A 24,254-nucleotide genomic window follows, 5' to 3' on the forward strand; every position below is an offset into this window, starting at 1 on the left:
CACACTGAAAAGCTGTGGAGCAGCATCTCAGCAGAGACATTTGCTCATCAACAAAGCACTTCTCCTCATTATGTCAGGGGTCATGTTTTCCAAAACAGCCACGTTCTGTGGTCAGAAAAGCAGGATGAGACAGGAGACTAGTTACTGGGGTTTCTGACTTGCTAGAAACACCACATTTTAATACATATAATTATTATTATTGTTGGGGGTGGGGGGTATGAACACTGTATTGACAGATAGAGAGGAAGATGGTGCTCCAAGTATATGAAGCTCATGGAAAAGTATGCCTTTTTTCCTGAGGAATCACCAATATTTCACTGCAGTATGGCACATAACTCATTAGAAACAATGCAGTAAAGACACTAAATTGAACAAAGTAATTCTTAACTATAATTAAAGTTTCCTGTTCTGTAACTGTCTCAAAGACTTAAGAGGCAATGCATAAACTGCTTACCTATAGTGAGAAAAAAAGCCACCAGGTATTTGGGGAAATACTTGATATTATCATTTACTCTTTTTCTTCTTTCACCACATAGCTCACCCTAGGCATGAAACACAGATCCAAGAGTAGTCTCATCAAGGTGAATACTGATGCTGAAACTGTAAACTATGTTTGTCACAGTGACTATTGAACTTCCTCTGGAAGCACAATCCAAAAATATAGTTGAGTTTATTTGAAACTTTACCAACTGCTACAGAGGCCTATAAAAATTTGGGCCACAGAAGAGGAGTGTATTAGAGAACAGGAAAGACTGGACAAACAGTTCTTTTAAACCAGAACTAAAGCATCCATGGGTTGGATTCATAGTTAACATGGACTGTTGACACATGATGTTGCAAGTACATACAAGAACTTGGCCTTCCACTCAAGGTTCCATACTATTACAGGAGTATCTGGAGAGTTCCCAGACAAATTGCAGACACTAAGAAGAAGGGCTGCACTTCAATGATCCCTTCTACTCTTAACAAGCTGGGCCACCCTCCTTTCTGCCTCCAGTCGAGACAAATGGGAATATCAGATAAGCAAAGGTGAGAAGTGCTGTTCATGCCTGATGGCTATTCAAGGAGAAACTGGAGGTGTTATTACAACTTAATGGAAAGCAGTGCAACAGGGACAGAGGGAAAGTGGAAATTAACACAATGATGCAGGTACAGGTATGAAAGCAAATGTCTCCAGTCTTAGCTGATATTTCCTGTCAGTGAAGCAAGTTTTGTTACTACAGATGATTTTGAGAATAGTGAAAAAATGTCTCCCCTGTCAGGATAATTCCACTAATTATCATTAGCCAAATGGATGTAAGAAATTGGTTCAGGTCTGCACATGAAGCTTTTCAGCAAAACAGAGGAAGCAATACAGTTGGCATACAGGCATCATCACGTGAAAGTAATCTGCGTCTTTGACAGCAGCACCATGTAAATTGTCAGCAATGTTGTGAGATAGTATACTAAAAAAATTAAAAGTTGCCCCACTGGAGAAAGGACAACCCTAATTTGAATTCAAACTTAACCACTTCAGTCCCTCCTTAGTCCCTTAATACTCTGTTTTTAACATTTGACATGTTCATCAAGGAGACTGGAAAATAATTACATTCCTGACATTTCAATACCACTAATCCCAACTCCATTTTCAATACAGCCCTAATTCTGCAACATGCACCAAGAACAAACACTTTTATTAAGGCTTCAGTTTGGCATACAGGATACAATACATTTATTGTTTGCTTAAGGTTAGAAACGTCAAGAGAAACAAAAGATTGGCTTCTGTAGCCTCTGTAGTAATCATTTACGATTCCTTCCTTATCCTAGCAAAAGCTACAGTGTTTCTGCTGTCTCTTTTTAACAAAAACCTAAATCTTCAGTCTGAAATATCAACACCACTACAAGTGAGATTTGCAAGTGCCAGAACCTTAGAGGATCTAGGTTTTTCAACTTAAGTTGCACTAGGCACTTTGTTTTCATGGTGACCATTTCAAACAAATATTTCTCTCTGGAGGAAACATAGCTTTTTAGTGGTTTGGTTTTCTTTCACGTTTCCCTAAAATGGACATAAAAGGAGAGGGGGGTGGAAAAATAGATGAGATTCTGGTAACAACTGAAGCTTTCCCTTTCAGGACTAGTTGAAAAAGCACAAAAATACATGTGTCAAACACACTTGTTTTCCCTTGGTGACGTAGAAAACATTTCTTAAGAAGCAACATCCTAACAGAAACAGAATTTGTCTCCAAACAAAGCCTTGCAAACAGCCTCTCTCTACAAACAACCAGATGACTTTTCTGTATTTTTATAAAAAGCTGACTTCCACAGAACTCCTGCAAAATAACTTTTCAGGCCAAGCATGGAATTCAAAACAGTTCCTACCGAGACACTCTGTGCCTGTGAACTTACAAGGTTACTGTACATGCTATCGGCTTGTTTTGCTGAAGTTATATGAGACATTTCAAACAAGAGCCTTCCAACAAGTGCTGCTGTGCCAATTTAGCTTGCTGCATCTGGAATCATCCCACAATAAAATATAGCTGGAAGCACATGCACAAGTACACTTTGCAGTGAATATTTTAGATATGCTCACAGGAAGCATAAAATAAAGGGACCTATCTGTAGAATTTTATCTGCAACACAGACTAAGTTACATTCCAAACATTTTAAACTTGAAAGCTTTAAAAATAGTCCAGTTTGTTCTTGGTGTCACTGGTCAGGGCTTTCCACCTTTACTGTGGGAATGCTCCAGGACACTGACAATGAAAATGAGAGCAACCCCATAAGCCAGCAGCTTGCATATATCTCCATTCATGCAAACATATGGTGTTGGCATGGGTAAAGCATGGATGCTGCCCAAAGGTCCACATCTGCAATCCTACAGATGAAGACTCAAACATCTGCTCCTGCTGCAACTGCTGGCAAGCCCAAGGCAGACTGCACCAGGGCTGCCATACGGCCACTCCTGCAGCCCCAGTTCCAGGTAACACAGAGCAGGAAACTGGCAGTCATGGGTTTCACACCCTTTTGCTGCCTGCCAAGGAAGCCTGGTCCTGTGAGTGCCTCCAAGACCCCCAGATGCTCATTTTGCAAAGCACAGGCACAAGCATTCCAAATGAATGGGCACTGCATCATTTTCCAGACATCTCTATGGAGCATATACTGAGACAACTCATCAGAAACACTGATCTGAAATACTGATGCGCTGCTGAGAGCCAAACTGCAAAATAAAGAAACTTTCTTTAAAAAGTAATGTTGTTATACCTGCAACACTGGAAACTAACTCTAAATTTTTTTCATCCAGTGGTTTTGAGGAAAAAAAAAAACAACAAAAAAAATCTCTATGCCAGTTATTATTCTGAGCAGGCTACAGCAAGTATCTAGAATTACTATTTCTAACAAAAGGTGCTAAAAGCTCTATTACAAAGTCCCAAGTTGCCATACAGTCTACATCTTCAAAGCTAACTGTAGATGATTAAGCCACAGTCATTAGGGGTTAATGTTATTCATAAATAAGATATTAAAACCTGACTCTTGTTTATACTGGTTGCAAGAAAGAACATTCTCCAGTTCTGTTGTTGTAGATTAGAAACACAATATAAACAACTGTAGAAAGTTTATGCAGATATTTTACTAGGTTAGGATCACAAGAACAAGGGGAAAAAGTATGCTATAAGGATAAGATCAGCCTGCGAGTCAGCATACCTCTTCAGAAAAGGCACCTGTTATTTAAGTGAGAAAGATGTTATGAAAATACTCTCAGTGCAAACAATTAAAAGGACAAGCTTTAAGCTCTTTGGAAATCCTACCTTTCATTTCCTATAATGACACAATTTCAAGCTCACAAACTGGAACAGCAAGAGCTATACAAGCTGATCACAGACCAGGTGGTGGTTTTGGCATTTAATCAGCACAAGATTTTCTGCTTTCAGTAGGATGTTAGATCATTAGGCCAGACTAATTCAGAGAGCAAGTAATATTCTATTTACCATTACTGAAATCACATCCAGGAAGGTGGTGGCAGGGCCAGGCACATTGAACAGGGGCAGACAACACAAAAGGACAATGGAGAGGCAGCTCCAACACCACTTCTGCCCTGTTAGCACTGGGAGATTTGACATCCTATTCTGTCTCACAGCCCTGTGGTCTTCCTCTCTGCTCTCACGTCCAGATCATTGGGAAAACTTAGCACCACTCTGTCCAAGGAGCGCACACACACAACTAAAAGGCATCCCACTAGCAGACAGAGTCATATCAGCAAAATCCCCACCACACTTGTACAGCTTTCCTTTTGTATGAAAAGGGATAGAGTTATGGAGCTAAATACTCCACGAAAAAAGATCCAAAGCATGAACCAGGAGAATGTAAGACTATCTTAGTCAGCAATCATGAAAATAATGTTGGTTGTGACACTGAGAATAGGGATAATCCAGAAAGATGGGTCATCAAGACAAACTATGTGTTGCTGTGTCAGTTCAAGACTGCAAAGGCCTCTGGCAGTGTCCAAGGAAGTGTCACCACATTTTGAGGCAGCTGGCAGCTCACAGCAAGGAGGATGGGGCAAAGGAGGCCACCTGTTTCAATGCCTTCTTGTTTTCTCCAGCTGGGAGCCACCCTATGCCCATATACAGCCTGTTCCCTTACTGTGGCCACTCTTGATCCCGAGGGGTTATGAAGCAGAGAAAAAGGAACCAGCACTGCTGCTACTCAGAGAACCACCCAAAGACATCAGCTGCAGACAGCAGAAAGTACCTTACAGTGAAGGACCAGAGAACAGTGTAGATAAAAACAAGACTGTTTTTCATTTCCTCTCAGGATTTCTGTAAGTGAGGAAATAAATGGGGGTTTTGAGGCTTTATGTAAAAGTATGGAATTATGGCTGTGCTGAAGTAAACTGCCCAGGATATGTCTTGGGGAAAGAAAACGAACAGCACCAATGTTAGCTTTCACAGAGTACCTGCTAAAAGTTCCCCAGAATACATTTCAGATTGTCTTTCCAAATGAGGATTTTGGGTTACATATCTTCTCTCCAGTATGTTTCCCTTCCATTATTAGGGCTGCATGACCCCGAGGGCTCCAGGGCCATGATAATTCATTTGACAGAGCTGCCCTCAACTCTAGACATCAAATTTCCAGATCAGTAACCAGGATTAATCCACTGCAAACACAGACAGTACTGCATTGACAATCATCAAAGAAATAAAACATTCTGGGCAGTATTTCATATGCATATGCACACACTTTTAGGAATCAACACATTCCATTCTTGTAATTTTAATGCAAGTTAGCACTCAATGGCTAACAGGGCTATTAATGTGGCTTACTGGGGAATTAATGTTATCAGTCACACTGAAATCCGTGGGAACCACAAATAAGTTAAAGAAAAAGAACCAAAAGAATCCCCATAGCACTTTTGAATGATATGTTCCTTGGTTAGAGTAATGTCAACGCACCACTGAAAAGCAGCCATCAGTGAAGCCGCACCCAGACAAGTCAGCCAGAGGGTGGTGGAAACCCAGAAAATTCAGGTTAAACACCAAACTCTGCTTCAGGGAATATTTACATGAGAAGACAAAGAAGAAAGCAAGCTACTAAGACTGCTTTATATACTTTTTGTTGTTGTTGTTGTTTTTTAATCCTTGTAAAGTGCACCCATACTTACCAGCACAGATGAGAAAAGACACCAATTCTAAAAGCAGAAACAGTATTTGAGAAAAACAACACCATCCCCCCCCAAAAAAACACCAACAAAACACAACCCAAAAAACCCCAAAAACCTCAAAACAAACAACACCCACATGCAGGGCAATTTCTACCCTCTCTCAGCCTTGTCTTTCCGAAAAAAAGAGAGAAAGAAAAACAAAGTATTAAAAACCCAAATAAAGATTCCAAGAGTGTTACAAAAACATCATGCATTTCTGCTGATAAAAAATCCTCTCAAACAACAAAATACATCTCAAAACACTGGTTTTGGGAAATCCATCAGATAAAAGCAAAACAAAACAACAAGAGTGGAACTAAAATGTTTGGAAGCAGTCCCTTCAAAAAAACCATCTGAGGGCAGAACATCATTATCCAAGGAGAGATGACAAAGGCATTGCTGTTTTCATAAGGCAAGCTAAGATATAATCAGAATTAAATGATTCATCTTCTCCAGCACAGAAGAGTTTACTAGAAAATGTGAAACACCAAAAAAGCACTTAAGAAGTAATCATTCATTACTCTGACTGGTTACAAAAGCCTGAGGTTTAAATTCTCTGTTGGTCCTGTCAACCCTATTGAAGGGCAGAGGTGGATGCATCTTCTCATATTAAAGTCTTTATGCAACACTGGCCATTTGCTTCCAATCACCTACCAAGCAGAATGACCTGTGCTTAAATACATAGATGATGTTATCATCAGGCTCTTCATTAGTCATTCTTTCATTTGGAAAATATGGTTTTCCACTTATGTGTGCTCCACTGCAGGCAAGCAGACAGGCTCTGAAGAAATGCCAAGGCAAAGTACAATGTATTTTTTTCTAAAGTGTTACTTTTCTCGCTGTTACCTACTCCTAACATTCACTGTACTGTATGTAAGAGTCAAAATTTCTTAATGAAAGAATGCATTTGTAGCAGGCTATGACCAACATCAGTACACACATCTAAATTTCAGTGTTAACTGTGCTTTTAAGAGTTGAGCATGTTTAAGGGAAAAAAAAGAAAAGACAGGTATGTTAGTCACAGCCAGAAAGCACAATTATCCAGATTAGAAAACACCTCTGAGATCATCAAGTCCAACTTATCACCCAACACCATCTAATCAACCAAACCATGGCACTAAGTGCCTCATCCAGTCATATTTTAAACACTTCCACCTCCCTGGGCAACCCAATCCAGTACCTGGGGGTGTTGGTTGATAGCCAGGTGAATATGAGCCAGCAGTGTGCCCAGGTGGCCAAGAAGGCCCACCAGCATCCTAGTCAGCACAAGCAATAGTGTGGCCAGCAGAACCAAGGCAGGGATTGTCCTCCTGTACTTGGCACTGGTGAAGCCACGCCTCAAATCCTGGGTGCAGTTTTGGGTCGCTCATTACAAGAAGGACATTTTGGTGCCAGAGCATGTCTAGAGAAAGGCTGGTGCCAGGAGCAGCTGAGGGAACCAAGATTGTTCAGCCTGGAGAAAAGGAGGCTGAGGAGAGACCTCATTGCTCTCTACAACTCACTAAAAGGAGGTGGGAAACAGGTGGGTACTGGTCTCTTCCCACAGAAGAAGTAAAAGGACAAGAAGAAATAGGCTGCACCAGAAGAGGTTTAGGTCAGACATGAGGAACAATTTCTTCCTCAAAAGGAAGGCTGCCCAGGGCAGTGGTGGAGTCCCCATCCCTGCAGGGATTGAAAAGCTGTGGAGATGTGGTGCTGAGGGTCGTGGTTTAGACAGTGTTAGCTTTTCATACCCATATATGAACCTGAAGGCACATGAAACAGCTACAGCTGTTTGGGGATCCTGAAATGATGCCATGTGGTGACTACACATTGCCTGCTTGAGCAAAATGTTCACAGTGTCAGAGTACATTACAGGCATCACGCTTCTTCCCCTTCCTACAGCCATAGGAAGACAGAACTAAAGCTGCTTTGGTGCCCCAATTCTCAAGCAGTCTGTAATTTTCAGAAAGGATTAACTGGTTCTGAGTTTGCAGAGTGACTGGTACACAAGGCCCTGATTAGAGCTGGCTTTGTTAGAGAAAACAGTTTAGGTAGAAAAGTGGCTTATAAAAAGATCCTGGGTCACTTTGGCTTTGCTTTAGCACAGCCCAGCCTCTGCCAGCTGGTGGGATGCCTGCTGGCCCATGCCTCAGTGCTGCCAGCCCCCAAGGCCACACTAGGGAGGGTCTGGGGCAGCTGCACCCACATCCAGCTGCTGTAGGCTACCCACAGCCCCAAGGCTGAACCCACACAGCCTGACCCCCTGAGCACTGTGCTCCTTCCTCACTGCACCTGTCCTGTGAAGAGTGGGAACTAGGGAACCCAAGCTGTCAGAACACAGACATTTTTCACTCAGCTTCTGATCAGAAGAACCCCCAAATTCCATTCATCCAATACACAAAGTCAAACCAACTGAGAAGATAGGAAGACGTATTTCACTATTACAGTTCCTTTACATATAGTGCAATTTTAATATGCCCCAACTTCAAGAAGGAAAACAGAGAATGGACCATCAGTAAAAGGATGGAGAGAAATATTTCTGGATGAAAACTATTCACAAAGGAACTATTGTTAAGTCCCCCACTCTACAAATACTTTTTTTTTTTCTTCCCAATTTTGTTACTGAGCCCAAGACCTTATTTTGGCTTGGACTTCTCTCAAGTTTTACTTCAGTACAGATTTCTCTTCAGCGTACAGGCAAACAATATTGCTCTTATTTCACTGAAATGTGCAACCAGATCTTTATCTGCACTCCACTTATCAAGCTTTAGTTTATTAGTAATAAGGAGGTAGCCAATGCCTTAATGCAGTGGCTGTATTACCTCTGTGACTAAATACTAACACAACCAGTACCCCCAGAGCTACACAAACCAGCGCAGGTTTTGCTGCAGCATCTTTTAAAGGTAACACATCCTTGGAGCTCTCTACACAACCCTCTACAGAAAACAGCACATGTAAAATGGTAGTATGTCATCTTTCAATTTTGAACTGAAGTTAAAAACAGATTCTTCGGTACATGCTGCACCCACAGGCATGTGATCACAATTGAGTTTCAGGTCTTGTGCAGTTAATGAATGGAGGTAAAAATTTTTAAAAGAGTAATAATAATTAAAAAGATGTGCATGAGAAGTTTTGGAGAGTTGGCACATCAGGTCCAAAGAATACAATTTGCACAATATGAGCTCACTCCGTGGAAGAAAAAAAAAAATGCAGTCAGCATACAAACTAAACCTCAGATGAAATAATCTGCAGAGGAAAAAGCATGGAACAAATTTAAAGGGTATCTGTATCAGTACTGGAAGCAAAATTTTCAAGGAAAAATGTTTCCTATCACGTGCTAGACACACTACAGCCAGATACTACCTAAAAGAATGGAGGCGGGGAGAAGCACACCAACACATCTACATCAGAAACCTTAATGAAAGGGAGCCAGGAAGCCACTGGAACAGTCACAGAATCAGTCCATTTCTTTATGGTACAAGAAGAGAGTTTTGGCCTCCAACCTCCTTCCTGCCTAGTGCAGATAACTATGAAATACATTAAACTCAAGTATGAAAGAAGTTCCCCTGTGTGTAGCACAGATTATCATAGCAAAGGCTTTGTACTTCAACATCTCTTGGTGGTGCTTCTGGTGCCTGGTGCAGCTAGGGAGGATGACGGGGCTGTCAGACCTCATGTCTCTATCAAACCTAGACAGAGCATGACTTCTTTGTTGATGCTATCAACTTCTGGGAACTCCTTTCAAACAAGGTCCATCAGACATACCACTGTCTGCATCTAGCAAAAATGAGCTCCCTTATAGCCAGATTAATCTGCTCCCTTAGGATGCCACACACATGCACATCCAATAACATAGTACAGTGATTTGGCTGAAGCCTTTCATGAAAAACTCTTTTGTTGTATTTTACACGATGGTTTATCTGTGCTCTATGACCCAAGATCCTCCTCACCCCACCACATATAGCTGGGGCTCTTCCACCTCTGCCCATTGCTGCCCACTGGTCCTGCCACTAAACGTGACCAGCACACTGCCTCCGGGAAGCAAAATCAACACACTGAGAAAAATTCAAAACCTTTAGCAACAAAATGTTTGCTTACCGAATGCTTACTTAATGCATCAAGTCAACTGACTGACATGGTAGCATTCTTCAAGTATCATCTGATTTTTTTAATTCACTATGACAAAAGATGTCATATGCTTGCATAAATGGAGACTAAAAACACAGTGTAAAAGGGGTGTTACAGGTATTGAGCTACACAAGGGGCCACCGCAATTTCTCTTGCTGTTGCCTGTAAGATGCATACACAAAACACCACTCTGAATACCGAAATTTGATCTACGAGTACTTGAAAAAAAATGAAGGCAGCACTTCATTGGATTTCTAAAATCCAGGGTATTGACTAATTATGAATTGACTTTTGCAGAGCATATTTCCCCAAGGCACCTTGGCAGGCAGTGTATGGCAACTCATGAACACTTCACTTAAATATTTTCAGGTCAGACTATATCCTAAATGGGTCAGCACAGCTTCAAGCAGAAATCACTCTTCCATTCTAAAAAGGGAAGCTGACAGCTCTGGACAGGCCCCTTACAGCCCATCCTCTTGCTGTTGGGGCAGCTGCACTTACGTGATTACTCCTTTTACCTCCCGGCAGACCTTTCTTGGCAGAGCTGCTCCAGAGGAGCCATGTCTCAGTGTTCTAGCTGAGATCTATTAGTCATCAGCAGGTTAAAAGGTCAGATTCGTAAATCTGCTTAAGGCATATGCCTGACAGACAGAGGCAAGGATCTCAACCAGAGACATTCAGCACAGCCACTGCTAATGGGACTCCACTTCTCTGGATCGCCTGGGCAGGTAGAGGAGGTGCACTGCACTCTCAAGGTGGAGAGCCCATCCCCGCTCTGACAAACAGCTATCCCCTTACAGGCACAGACAGTTCAGCTGGTAAGAGACACAAGAACTCCAACATGCTTATAGCTCCCAGGCAGAACCCCAGATTATTAGCAACAGTTACCAACACAATTACCACAGGAGCTCTAAAACGGATTTCTCTCTATGCTTGCCCACTTCTTGTTTTTCTGATCCCTTTGAGGTTGCACTCCAGCACATCTCACAGCTTAAGAGCTGCAAATTTTACTGCTGGAATTTGAATCAAAAGTGATAAAACCATAATCTAGCCTATAGGCTTAGACAAGGAAAAAAAGGTAAGGGGGGGGGAAGAGAGAGAAGAGAAAAGAACTAGTAATTTACATATAATTTTGGTGGATGAAAAAACAAACCTTGGGCTCAAGTCTCATTGCCACTTTGACACCTCCTTACAGAAGTTCATGACAGTTTTGTGACACTGACCAAAATCTTGAAGCCACAGTATCTTGAGTGAAATTTCAAAATGTGCTATACAAGCAGAAGGTTCAGCTGTTTCCATCTCCCCTTAGCATTGGCAAGGTTATCATTATACTGTGTCACTGCTGTAAAACACATTCTGTCATCTACAATTGCACCACAGAGAAGATGGCTCTGCTGAAAACAGGGGAGGGACTGCATCTGCTGGGGTGTGCCAAGCGAAACTCAGCAGCATCACAGCACATGACTAAGCATGTATTTGGATACATCAATACTCAACCACCAATTTGAAAAGAAAGGCCATTTCTTCTTACCTCCCCCCTCCCACCAATACAGGAAAAGACAGAACATTGCAAGTGAAGTTAAAGAAGCTTTAACCAGAGAAGGAAAAAAACCAACCACAAACAAAGCCACCACAACAGCAACACACCACGAGATATAAAGAAACTATTTGCACAGGACAATGGCTGTTAATATTCCATTTAAGATTAAAATATATCCAGTAAGAAATATTAGAAACTAAGATCCTATTTCCAAAAACAGAAGAGTGACTGCAGATACACACTTGGCAGAGACCATTCATTACCCCACAAGATAAAGAAATGATTAACGTAAAGGTTGCCTTTTTTTGTGCTTAATTCCATTTCTGAGAGGTAATACTTATGCTGTCAATACTAGTTTCTAATGACTAGGTCCATAATAACAAATTAAATTTTAAGTTCTTCGGATCTGGTAGAAAAGCAGAAGCTCTCTTTTCTGATTATCTTCCCCCAAGAAATCAGAATAATCATTAAAATAATAATGAAATCACCAGCCAAATGAAGAAAACACTGCTTATCTTGCCTTCCTCCTCCAAAATTAGGAAAAAAACAACAACAAACACCCCAAAACCACACACAACAAAAAAACAACCACACGTTAATTTCAGCCTTGTGTCTGGGCATAATACCCCAGAAAAAAAAAAATAATCAGAGAACAGATGAAGCCCATAGGAAAAGAAATTTAGATTCAAAACATGAGTTGCTGCTTAGTATGACAAAGTTATTTTTCTCTTTAGAGAAACAGTCATTAAAAATGCATAAAGGCTTCCATGAACACAGAAGCAGCGAACACAACCCTACGAAGTCTGTTGATACCTAGTAGGAAAGCCAAAGCAATGAAGTAAGTTTGCTTTCTGCTTTGTAGAAGTACCAGTAAATCTCTCTCACACATATTTTCAATAAACTTTGAGGTGGGTTGAGATTTTGGCTGCACGACAGCTGATAGGCAGACAGAGAAGGAAAGCCTTGCCATCTTGCCATTCTTTCCTTGTCTATAGGTTACTTCAGTAAATAAAATTGAAGAGTAGTAGCTGTTCATGATCTCTGAGCACTAGAACAGGTAGTAGCTGAAAAGTAGCTATGTACAGGTTTGGTGGTGTACCTTCAAATGCATGCACGAAGACAGCCTTCAGATATTATCAGGATTCTGCCTATGACATAAAACAGCATTAGAAATATTACTGGAGCACTCCACATGCATGCATTCAGGAAACACACCCAAGTCCTTTCTCAGTAAAAAAGAAAATGGAAAGAAAACAACCCTGCCCTTTGCATAGGCAAGTGTAAGATAAAGACCTTCTGGATCATCTTTCCCACACAAATCCATAGAGGAAAACTCTTCATTGTAGAATTTCATTCCCATCTCAGAAGGAAAGCCAGACAGAAACTTTCTCCTCTGAGCAAGGGGCCTGCATCCACCTCTGCCACCCACACCCCAGCCTCTACCAAGCTCCTGATACATGACAGCTCCTCCTTCACACCTCCCCAAAGCCATCTCTCTCTGAGGGCTTTGTCAGCCCCAGGATACCTTTACCCTGCCTTAAGCACAGCACATGCTGAACTGCCCAAGGTCAGCATCCTGCTGAGTCCACCTCCATGGGAAAAGTGGTGCTCCCAAAGGAATAAAGCTATGCCCCATGTATGATATTCTATATTTATCTTGAAAAATGATATGTGAAGTATTCACTGCAAATACTCCACACTGGACACTGAAGGCTTTCCCCGCCCCCCGGCCCAACATGGGCAAAGCAGGTAAATGTGCACTAGGCCAATCTATTTTCCTGTCCGCTCATCAAAGCATGGCAGTTACAAATAAGATGCACCTCTGTAGCGCTGGTCATGTCTTACAGAGTAGCTCTGTACGGTGTGCTGAGGAGTATTATGTTACCCCTCACCCCTCTGCTGCAGTTTCAGCTCAGATACCCATTCCCAAATATATACCAGGTACCCGGGACAAGACCCAGCGCTTCATTAAATATTTGGCACATTGTCTCAAATTACCTTAGACACACAGGGTTATTTATATATCATGGCATGCTGCATGCCCCTGTGACAAGACAGCATCACACAATACCCTATGCCAGGAATGCAGGCAACAGATTTAAGCCAATCCCTGTTTCAAGGCACTTTTACTAGGAAGCAGGTCACAATCTGACTAATATCCGTTTTATGCACTGAAAAATGTATGCTATTCATTTCCAGGAAATAAAGACAACCACCCTCACATATACAATCTCCATCAGAACAACACAAAGATGCTTTCTTTTGTCTTAACAGGCTTGCTGTTGGGATGTATAGCATTCTTTACACGTGTTATTCTTTCTAATGCATTTGCTAGGACACCTAATGTTGACTCAGTGCAAGGGCAGTGTTTCAGAGAGTAATTACAGCAAGAGGGATTTGGTTATATTTACCCAATTCAGTTTTGAATATGCAGCAATAGTTCATATTTATGGAGCCTGCTCCCAAGCACATTTCTGATATTCATTCAACCACATTTGTGTCCTGAATACAAATACTTAGAGGAGTGTCAGCGGTTGCTTTTAAAAATCTGTAGTCAGAAACAAAGAGGAGCCTACATTCAGCATTCACCCTATGAAGCAAAACTCTGAAACCTGAAAAGGGGCTCCAGACTTCAATATTCTTCTGTCCCTACAACCAAGTAGTGACTTAAACTATTTCCTGAACTGACAGAAACAGTGGCTGCACAGGTGACAGCCATAAGAATTTGTAGCACTCTGTGAAAGGGGGAGGGGGGAAAAAAAATTAAAAAAAAAAAATCAAACACTGAGACTTAAGGTCTGAAAGAGAGGACATTCACATAAATTATGCAAACCCAAGTATCACATCCCACCAGTAGTTCCTTCAGTCTAGCTAGGATGGACATGGCACATGCAGAAGTTCTCATCCCAAGATGCTCATTTTTACACAACCTCGATCAAAAGAAAAGCAGGATTGATTCATGTGTACAAGTACACACTGTGCCAGATCCACAGTGAAATGCTGATGACAAGAAGATTTTGTGAAGAAATAAATAAGCCAGCACTGACTATACACTTACTACCACGAAGTCCAGCCCAAGTACCTCCTGCAACACAAACTGATTTTTCTCCTCATCAGCTCAGATTGCGACTTACAAATTATTCCCCAGCTCAGCATGAGTTGATGCATAAAGAAAAGCCATAAACCCCAGCCTGATAACAAGCTTATACAATAGATGATCCTGTATGAGAGGAAACTGATCTCATGAGCAAGCAGAAACCAAAAAGATCTTGTAAAGTTTATTAAGTCTAATGGTTAACCAGAGGTTTTCTTCAGCTGGAAAGAGTGTCAGCAGAGAACATTGTACTGCATTAGGAATTTCTTCCTTTTTAAGCAACTGCTTTCAGGAATTGCATTTGTTGCTCTCTGTGTGCCCAAGTCCAGAGGCCCTAACACCACTACCAGATGGGATTCACCTCAGCCAATAACACAGATTACAGTTCACAGAATCAATAAGGTTGGAAGAGACCTCAAAGATCATCAAGCCCAACCTATCACCCAAGACCTATTGACTACTAAACCATGGCAGCAAGTGCCACGTCCAATCCCCTCCTGAACACCTCCAGGGATGGTGACTCCACCACCTCCCTGGGCAGCACGTTTGAATGGGCCAACAACTCTCTCTGTGTTATGGCGATATTCTTGCATCTGACTATGTGCGAAAGAATCCCACTACCTGTCAAACCCAAGTCTTCTCAAAGAGAAGGGAAAATTCATCTTTGGCTCCTCCTCCACCTTCTGCTTTGCTTTTTTGTACACTGTCAATAATTTTTTGCTAGACTCCACATACAATTTGCACATGCCAGATTAGGAAAAAACATCTTGGAAGATTTAAAAGCCTTCCAATTGGCTACTGGAGTTGCCTATTCAGGTGAGAAAACAGCAAGTTATCCAAGTCTTTTAAAAGTAATACTATATTTTAAAAAAATAAATTAAAAAATCAGTTAAACAATTAAATTATCATAAGACTATTTAAAGTTGATTATAAAACATCCCTGCATATTCCCAATAAAAATTTCACATGGCTTTGGAAATTCTATTTTTATGCTTGGCTATGGCAGTTACAGTTTATCCTTATGTGTAACACCTCTTGGGCATTACTGCAGTCTACACAGGCAATAAGCTGCAAGCTTTAAAGGTCTGAGAAGGATTTATTGTGGACTAACAGATCCAAAGAACCTGCTTTTTCAGAAGCCAAAACTCCACAACACACACTTAAAATACCAGGCACGGTCATTTTAAAAGCTGAATTGGTAATATCCACTTAGGTGAATGCAGCAAGTGAAGAAACTGCTGGCATTATTTGTCCAGATCAGCATGGATGAGGCGAGAACAAAAGTTTAAATCTAATCCACATAGTCCCATCACACAATTCAATAAACCTTCCAACTGATGGAGTCAAACTTTAAACAGAAGGTTTGGGAGATCAGTTAACAAAGTGTAGCTAAGTGTCCAGAAACTGACAGGCAGGTGATTGCTGAGCCTACAGGTTATCTTCAGAATTACTCCCTCCTCACCAGATCTTATCATCACAGCTCTAGGAGTTAAAAAAGCAAGAAATGATCCCAGGCTTCCTCCTAGTTACATCAGTGTTACTGGGACACTGAAATAAAAACAATCAGAACTTGAACTAAACATAAGCCAGAGCAATTGTGTCTGCTGTTCTCAACATGGAATGGTGTTTCTCTTACCCCTCTCCCTGCACACTAAATTGCACACAAAAATTTGGAGGAGAAAATAAAGGAAAGCCCCCAACTGAACACGGAAGTTGTGGGGTGGAAGAGTGTGTGGTGTGTGAGCTCAGAGCAGAAACAGGGCTTGATAGCACATGCAGCTCAAACTGAAGCACCAGTCTGAATTTTTTTCCTTTCATGGAACTAAGAGTCGAAGTATGACTAAAGATCATTTTGGGGAAGTTTTTACTTGCTTGTAAATGTTAACTATGCATAGATGAAAGAGTTATTCTTAGTCATATTCTCCATGTCAAAAATAAACCCAGCAATTTCCAGAATGCGTCACAATACAATACTAACTGTCTGTCTGCATAGCCGCTGATTCAGTGGACACTTAATAGCCTTAAAGTAGAATATCTGTATTTGCTGGAGACAGTCTAATGTACCATGCTGGAATACCCCAAACTACTAATACCACTTCTGAAAGAGTCAATTTGCAGTATAAACACCTCTAAAACTGGGCCTAGTGATGAGCAAAGCACACAGCATGCCACCCCCCAGCAGCCAGATGCAGCAGAGGCTGTGTTTTCCAAATTAATGGACACCTGACAGAAAGAGCTTGAAAAGAAAAGGTGCATCAAAGAAAGAATTTGCTCACATACAGAATGCACAGGCTAAATGTATATTATACAGATACATGCATGCCAGGCTGCCTGTACAGCCACACAGAGCAACCCCAGCTTTCCTGTAGCTTCTTGGCTCCAGATATAACACACGAGCAAGCTGAAAAAACAGGAGCAGCATACAGGGTGGCAGACCTTAGTTTCAGTCATCTGAAATTGTCTTCATTTTAAGGGAATCAAAACACACCGTGCCCCTAAGCAGCAAAGCCTCCTCTACTAGAAAACAGTTTTTCTGCTGACACCAGGGGAATCAAACTGAGAAGGACTCCTGAGGAATAGCTACACGTCACCAAGGACTCACAACAAATGTTACAGCCATGTGGAAGGGTCCCAGTGGGAAATATATAGCATTTGAAAGTTTTCCCTTGAGTTTTCAAGATACTAATTATAAAATACCAGAGCAGTGAGACAGCTGGAGCAGATACAAGGTATTGCTAAAAGAAATGAAAGACCTAAAGCCTACCCATGGAGAAACTGGACAGCAATCACCTCTCGTTTCATCATTTCTTACATTTAAAGAACGTCTCCAGCCAAAAAAATAAGTCTCTCTCATGTCCACAAGGAATGGGACATGGATACCATATAAGAAAACTCTACTTCAGAATACCTTGGGGGGTAAAATAAGGATGGGGGGAAATCTTTTCAAACCACATTTACTTCTAGACAAAGCTGAAGGAAACCTGAACTCCTCACAAACAGTAGTCCAACCACTACCCTGTTACCAGGGAAATTTTACTGCTGTACATCTCTAGGGTAGTATTAATGCAACTAAGAACAAAAACAAAAAGAAAGAGGAAGTCAGAGTTTCAAAACAGAGACATCTCATTTTTATATGCTTTACTGGCTTGCTATGAATTTACCTAGGTTTACAGATAAGGCAGGAAAAGTCACTTGCTGCAGGCCTCACACAAGAGGAATTCAGATGCAGCATCCCCCCGTTTCCCATTGGAACTTGCTTTCTTTGCCACGCACTCTGAGATGTCCACCCGTCTCCTACTGGAAATTTCTGTTCACAACTAAAATTTTAGTTGCAAACTGTAACACAGTATTAGCAGCATCTCCCATACTTTTTTCCAGCATTATGAAAAGAACAGCACTAACCAGCGTCAAGTAGCATTTGTTTGTCAATTCTCAAGTTCATGGGTCTGTCTACTATGGGGGATAAGACATGCCTTGCAGCAACAGTCTTGAAAAGAAGAACCAAATAAAACACAGGAGCCAAACACACTGGTACCTGGCTGGTCAGCCCAATCATAAAGCAGCCTCCCAGCACCCAGCTAAGTGCAGGAAAAGCACTACAATTGTCTCAACCCAAGGCTTTAGGGGAAAGTAGGTGTGCTGTAAGTAGGTGTGTCCACTCATAGCAGCTGATTTAGTTGCTGGTGACCCTCATCACCCCAGCCCTTTGCTATTGCCACTGCAGGCTCTGCTATCTGCCCAAAGCAGGAGGCAGATGATAAGGAAGAGGTGGGGTGGGATTCAAGTCAGGGGAGTGAAGTGGCTAATTACTGCTCTAGGCAGCAAGTAAAATGGTAAAAAAAGGTAAATACTTTAAAAGACAACTTATGTTTTCAACCAGAGAATTGTAAAACTGTTGCACTATTTTCCAGTTTCTAAAGAAGCAAAACACGCAAAAAACTGAGGCTGAGTCTCAGTCTGAGTTAGACTAAGATCAAGGATAAGTGACCCAACATAATTTTAATTCTTAAAACATTTACTGACCTCATAATACACAAAGAGAAAATGCATAATAAATGTGTAATATCGCTGAAGTTAGGAACAAAAACTTGCTGATGCTTCAGTACCTTATTTTAGAAGTACACTTTCATAGGCATCCTCCAGAGGGAATAAAATCCACTGTATGTTTGGACATATGCTTCTGGAAATGCCAGTAGACATGAACTCCAGTTTGGAGGTTGGATAATCTGTTTCCCACCCATGTAATACAATCAGCAACCAATACAGAGTGGCAAAATGAGGGAGGTATGATGCTCCCTTTTCTCCCAGATCAAGGCACTTCATCAATTAGATATCCCTGGGAGGCAAGTGTGACAAGTCTTATTAAGACATTTTAAAGATTAGAACACTGAGTCAGAGAGATTAAGAACTTCCTCAAAATCAACAACAGAGTTGGGCAGGGAGCAAGCTACACCCCAGCCAGGCCTAGCAGCACTGCACCTCCGTGTAAGATTTGAGTCTCTAAAGGGGTAGGTGGGTGGTGTTGGAAAAAAAGTCCACTTTCACAGGAGGTTTCCCAGCCATGCCAACACGCCTGTGTTTTGAGATGTAGGGACCATCTTTAGCTACATGAATGCAGCTAGGTTTCCACGCTCAAATAGCATTTTGGCTGAAAGTACCAACAAGGTTGCCAATTGTAAACAGTTGTTTAAGGTCGACGGAGACCTCCAAATCTTTTCCGATAAACTTGAGAGAGAACTTAAAACTTTTTGATACTGGTTCAAGCCCATAAGCCTAGGGGCAAAAAAAATCTACAGTCATCGATCTTCGAGCCAACCCACGGCCAACTGTCTGAATTCAAGTCACATGCTGAATTTACACATTAAAAACGCAGTGAACATGACAAGACAATTACTATCACAGGTTAACATATACTTCAAAGCACAAAGAAAAGCCCAACAGACGCCATATTCAATTAGTCCAAAAGGTGAGCAGAGAGGGATGTTATGTTGATTAACACGCTCATTAAGAGGCGTCCAACCCAACAGCCCACTTCAGTGTGGCAACACATTTAGAAAGCATTTCGCTGCCTCAGTCACCGGGTACTCACGAAATACAGACAAGCGTTACTTTTGCTGCGTCGCCCTCAAACACCGCATCGGAGTCCCCGTGTTGCCGCCGCGCAGGGGGCAGGTACAACCCTGGGCTGCGAAAGCACCCCAGCCGGCAAGCACCGAACTCGGCCAAGAGCGCACAGCCCCCCAAGCGCTGCAAGCGCTCGCACGCCCCGTCGGGCACCGGCCGGGCAACCCCCCTCGCTCAGCCCCGGCCACCAGCCACCTGCGCTCCGCGAAGTGACGGGAGGGCGCAATCCCTGGCGCCGCCACCCGCGGAAGGCAAACCCGACTGCGGGTGCCCTCACTCCCGGTGACAAAGCCCGACTGCGGGTGCCCTCACTCCCGGAGGGACCCTTCTCGCCACGGTGGCTGCCCTCCGCAGTCGCCCCGCTCCCACCGCACCTGCTCCACCCGCCCCACGGACCTACCCGCAGCAGCGGCGACCCGCATGCTGCCCGCGGCTCGGCTCATGTCGGCGCCGGGCGGCTCGGGGCGGGGCCAGCGGAGCGGGGCGGGCCGAGGCGGGGAGATTGCCCCAGCCCGTGCGAGCCACCGCCGGACGCCAGTGCTTCCAGCAATGTGAATTTTTTTCGCTGCCCCCATAGGGATTATTTTTGTTACCCATACCCCTCCGTGGTTTTGGGGTGCCGGCCGTGCCCGGTGCCGCCCAGGTCTCGCACCCTGCTCTGCCCCCATCCCCGGCTAGAGGCAGAGGGTCACCTGCTTGTCCGGTCCCCGCTCCGAGCCGCATTCCCTGCGGACGTGCCGAAGGGGCGGTGGAGGAGATGCTACCTGTGAATTGGGGCTACCTGTGAATTGGGGAAGCGGGGATCAGTGGCAGTGCGTCTGGGGCAGCGTGAAATAGAGAATTCGGAAAACGCTCTTTGAGCCTATTCAGGTTCTGTGCTTCAGGAAGTTTAAAGGCTGTCATATATTCAGGAAAGTTAAAAAGATTTAGGTCATCAGGGGAACAGAAAACTACTAGAAAGAAAGTTCAGGATTACCAAGTCATGTACCTAACAGCACTTACACTACAACTCCTTGACTTTCATGGACGTGACAACATCTTGCTAACAGTAGAAGTGAAGTTTTATGAAAAAAAGATAGACAGGATTCCCTCGATCTGCTGCAACAGCAAGGGTAAAATGCTCCACAGCTAAAGCTCATATTGAAACCTAAAGGTTTGCTACAAACCCTAGCAGGCCTGCTTTTAGGCAACTTAAAACATTCATAAATATTTTGACATGCACCACACAGACACTGTACCTTAAATGACCTTGAAGAAGGCTGTGGAAGACCAAGGCAGCAGGACCCTTCTCTGCCATGACATGAGCTACTTGACCTTTTTCACACTTGCTTGCTCTGAGCCAAATTTAAAGCTGCTTTGGATAAGGTGGAAAGAAACCAAGTGTGAACGTGCTCCTAAGTATCCATGCACAGCTCAATGTAACACAATCTCTTACAAGCCAAGAATTTAAACAGCTCTCTAAAACCATTTGCTGACCACTAAAATAAGCAGTTTGTTGTGGAAAATACCTCTCATTTGGGTAGAAATTTGCCTTCTAGGTTCTTGCATTGTGCTTGGCTGAACCCAAGTTTTACTCAATCATTAACTTTTGAATTGGAGTCTATCTGCTTATTTAACTTTGGGAGATTAAATGTACTTCTTAGTCAAAGTGATAAACCAAGAATAGAGAAATAATGGTGTTATCTAAAATACTGTCTTCTTGATCAGCCTTGAGGAAGGCAAGAACAAGGAATGAGAAAATGCGCTTGGCCAGCTTCCAGCAGAAGCAATCTCTAGTTAGTAAAGGAGGATGTTTGCATGAAAGAAATAGTATCTATAGGATTTGTACCAAGTCTTCCTAGTTTCTGCCCAGCACTGAGAGCCACACGAAAGCAGGATTCCTCCACACAAACCTCAGATGATACCAAGTGAAAAAGAATTTAACCCCTCCTGAGAAATATTCCAGAACTTCCTTCTTCTGGAAAGATGGCCCTTCTTGGTTAGGAAAGATGCTTACAGCACTGGCTTCACATAGATCTCTTCACCATCTGTCCTCTTCCCTCCACCCCTCTCAGAAAAAGTTATTAAGCCCCTAAAAAACAATGCTCTCCTGCCAGGTCCTTACAAAATTCTTATACACTGCCTAGGGAGACATGTCAGGGGCTGCATGAAGACCACCAGGACCTTGTCATTCTAATAACTATTGTTAGTATATTTATTCATTGTCCTTAAATACTTGAGCTGTGACAATGCCCAAAAGATAAATCTATAGTTCATACTCACTGCTCTTAACTATTATCATAACCATCTTTTAAAATGATGTTTCATTAGATGTTACTTAAACAGAATTAAGGAAATCTTTATTCACAGTCACACCTACCTCTCTCCAAAGGAACACATCACTAAGATACTGTCTAATCACTTGGAGCTAAGCTGAACACAATTCAGTAAAGATTAAATTGCTAAACACTAATCAAGAACTACAAATTCAGCATTAGCTGTGGCTCTGTTGGCTGCCCTAGCCCACCCTCCATTATGTGAAGCATGGGACACTCAGCTAGAAAGGGAAATAGCAAGTTCCCTGGGTGCTGTGCAGCCTCCCCTTCCAGTCAGACCAAGGTCCTAACCTATTATTTTTAACAGTGCAGCTGCTTCATAAACTTTTTCCTTGTTTGTTTTCAGTCCTAGGCTGTTCTCCCCTGTTGGAAGGATAGGAAAAAGGAATAAGAATAGTCCTTATGAAAATCAATTCAGCCTTATCAACTAGTATAAAACCACACCTGGTAAATGCTGTAGGATGTTCATCCCCTCACTGCAGATGATTATGTGGAGCACTCCCTTTCCCAACATGTGCAAGCCTATCTATTCAAATTCTTCTAAGTGCAGTGCTGTCTACATAGACAACACAACAAAAGCCCTTCTTGTGGTGTTTAAAGAACCTGCCTGATCAATTCTGATTAATTGTGGATCTATTCAAAGTTAACTATCTTTTTTATTTGAAAGAGACTGTCCAGTTTTGATGTCACAGCCTAAGTCTCAGTAGACTGTACTGAACTGCCTTCTCCACCACTCATCCCCTTCATGTTTCAGAATTCACACAGAAGGTAGTAAGACTTCTTTACCTTATAGGGGCTCATAAGCTTTGACATTCTACTACATCAGGTGAAAGGCCTTTGTGGGTAGCATAGGGTATTTCTTGGTTTCAAGTATGTCATCATATTAACCTCTGGTGAGAATCAGTAATTAAATACAAATTGTCATATTCTCTTCCCTCAGTAATGAACAAGCTTTAAACGAATGTCTGTATAAAGCCATTGGAGTGGTTCTTTTAAAGGAATTTTGATTTATAGATTAAAGAAAAGAAAACAGATCTAAGGAAAGGAAGCATGTGGGAGCATATATTTTCCTGGAGCCTGGAATAGCTGGATTTTCTTACCACATGTGCAGGAAACAGCCCTTCCTACCCAATCCTGAACGTGTCAGATAATACCCATAGCATATAATGACACTATTCTAGTGTCAGATACCCTCTAAGCAACATTTCTGTTCAAGTTTCTGGACATTAACATGCCTGCTGAAGAACAGTTCAAAACACTTTGGTTCACTGGTGAATAATGAATATTTAACCTATTCCAAAGGATTGTTGTTTCTTAAGTTAAAAAACAGACAGAAGTATCAACTAAACACACCTAGATAAATTTTCTAGCCCTCTTCCCACAGATGACTACAAGCTCTTTTTTTAGGGAGGCTTGGAGATGAGTCCTTCGCTACCCTACCTTCCTCATGTTAGCAACTTCTCATACATTCACAGCTTCTGCTGCAGTAACACAGTAGGGGTCTACCACATCAGCACTGAACTGCCAGGATTTGTGTTTACCCTGTGTTGCCCCTGTCCTTGAAGAAGGCATTTCTAACAAACATCCCACAGCACACCCAGCCAGTAACACATCCTCAGGTTGGCAACATTAGTCCTCCATTCATCAATGCAAATATTCTGTTGTTTGGGTAGGATTATTTTAGTTTGTTGTTTTTTTCCACCTGAATATTTTCTCTACTATTTTGACAAAAAGGAGATAGAGCTTGTCTGACACAAACCTAGGAAATTATGCTTTTTGGATCCTATCTTTTTTCTGAAACTAAAAAGGTTTTTACTGGTGTGAAATTTCTAATACAGTAGTCTGAGCACAGGATGATCTCTTGCTCCCAGCATCATTCAATGTTAACTGATTGGTTTTCTATGACACTTTGATAACTGCCAGCTCACACAGAGTACCCAGCTAACTGGCACCAGCCCCTTCAATATCTTCAGTACATGAACCAAAAAGTTCCTTCCTTGGAGGCAAAATGAATGAACCTCACACTCCCTAGAATAAGTCCCATTTTAGTGAGGCACAAAATTACAATTCTGTATTTATTCCTACAGCAGAGTCACATCCCAGTGTCATTTCACATCATGTAAGGGATTATGTCACCCTCGGTGGTGTTGTAATTACAAATCATGGGAACATTCTTTGAGTTTCTGGAAAGTAACAACCAGAACCTTAAGAAATGTAAAACTTTATGAAAGGCAGAATAAATCATTGTAATAAAGAGTTGCATTTTCTGCCTTTTTTTCCCCACCCTGTACTTATCCACTCATTTAGCCAGCTGTTAGAAGATTTAGTCTTCCATAGGGGATATATTTGGATTTTTTTTCCCTAAGGAGTATCACTAAATGTCTTCCTTTTATT

At 42.1% G+C, this 24,254-nt stretch overlaps 1 protein-coding gene across 1 annotated transcript in view; it reads right to left on the reverse strand.

Moving 5' to 3' along the window:
• Positions 1-19,872, reverse strand: part of MICAL2 (microtubule associated monooxygenase, calponin and LIM domain containing 2) — a 115,898-nt gene extending 96,026 nt beyond the window's left edge. Inside the window, exon 1 of the mRNA XM_054172015.1 lies at positions 19,511-19,872. The gene's annotated coding sequence lies outside the window, so the exon portion shown is untranslated. The remainder of the gene's footprint in view (positions 1-19,510) is intronic.
• Positions 19,873-24,254: the final 4,382 nt, after the last annotated feature.

The sequence above is a fragment of the Dryobates pubescens genome, chromosome 22 (assembly GCF_014839835.1).
Source record: "Dryobates pubescens isolate bDryPub1 chromosome 22, bDryPub1.pri, whole genome shotgun sequence".
Taxonomy (NCBI): domain Eukaryota; kingdom Metazoa; phylum Chordata; class Aves; order Piciformes; family Picidae; genus Dryobates; species Dryobates pubescens.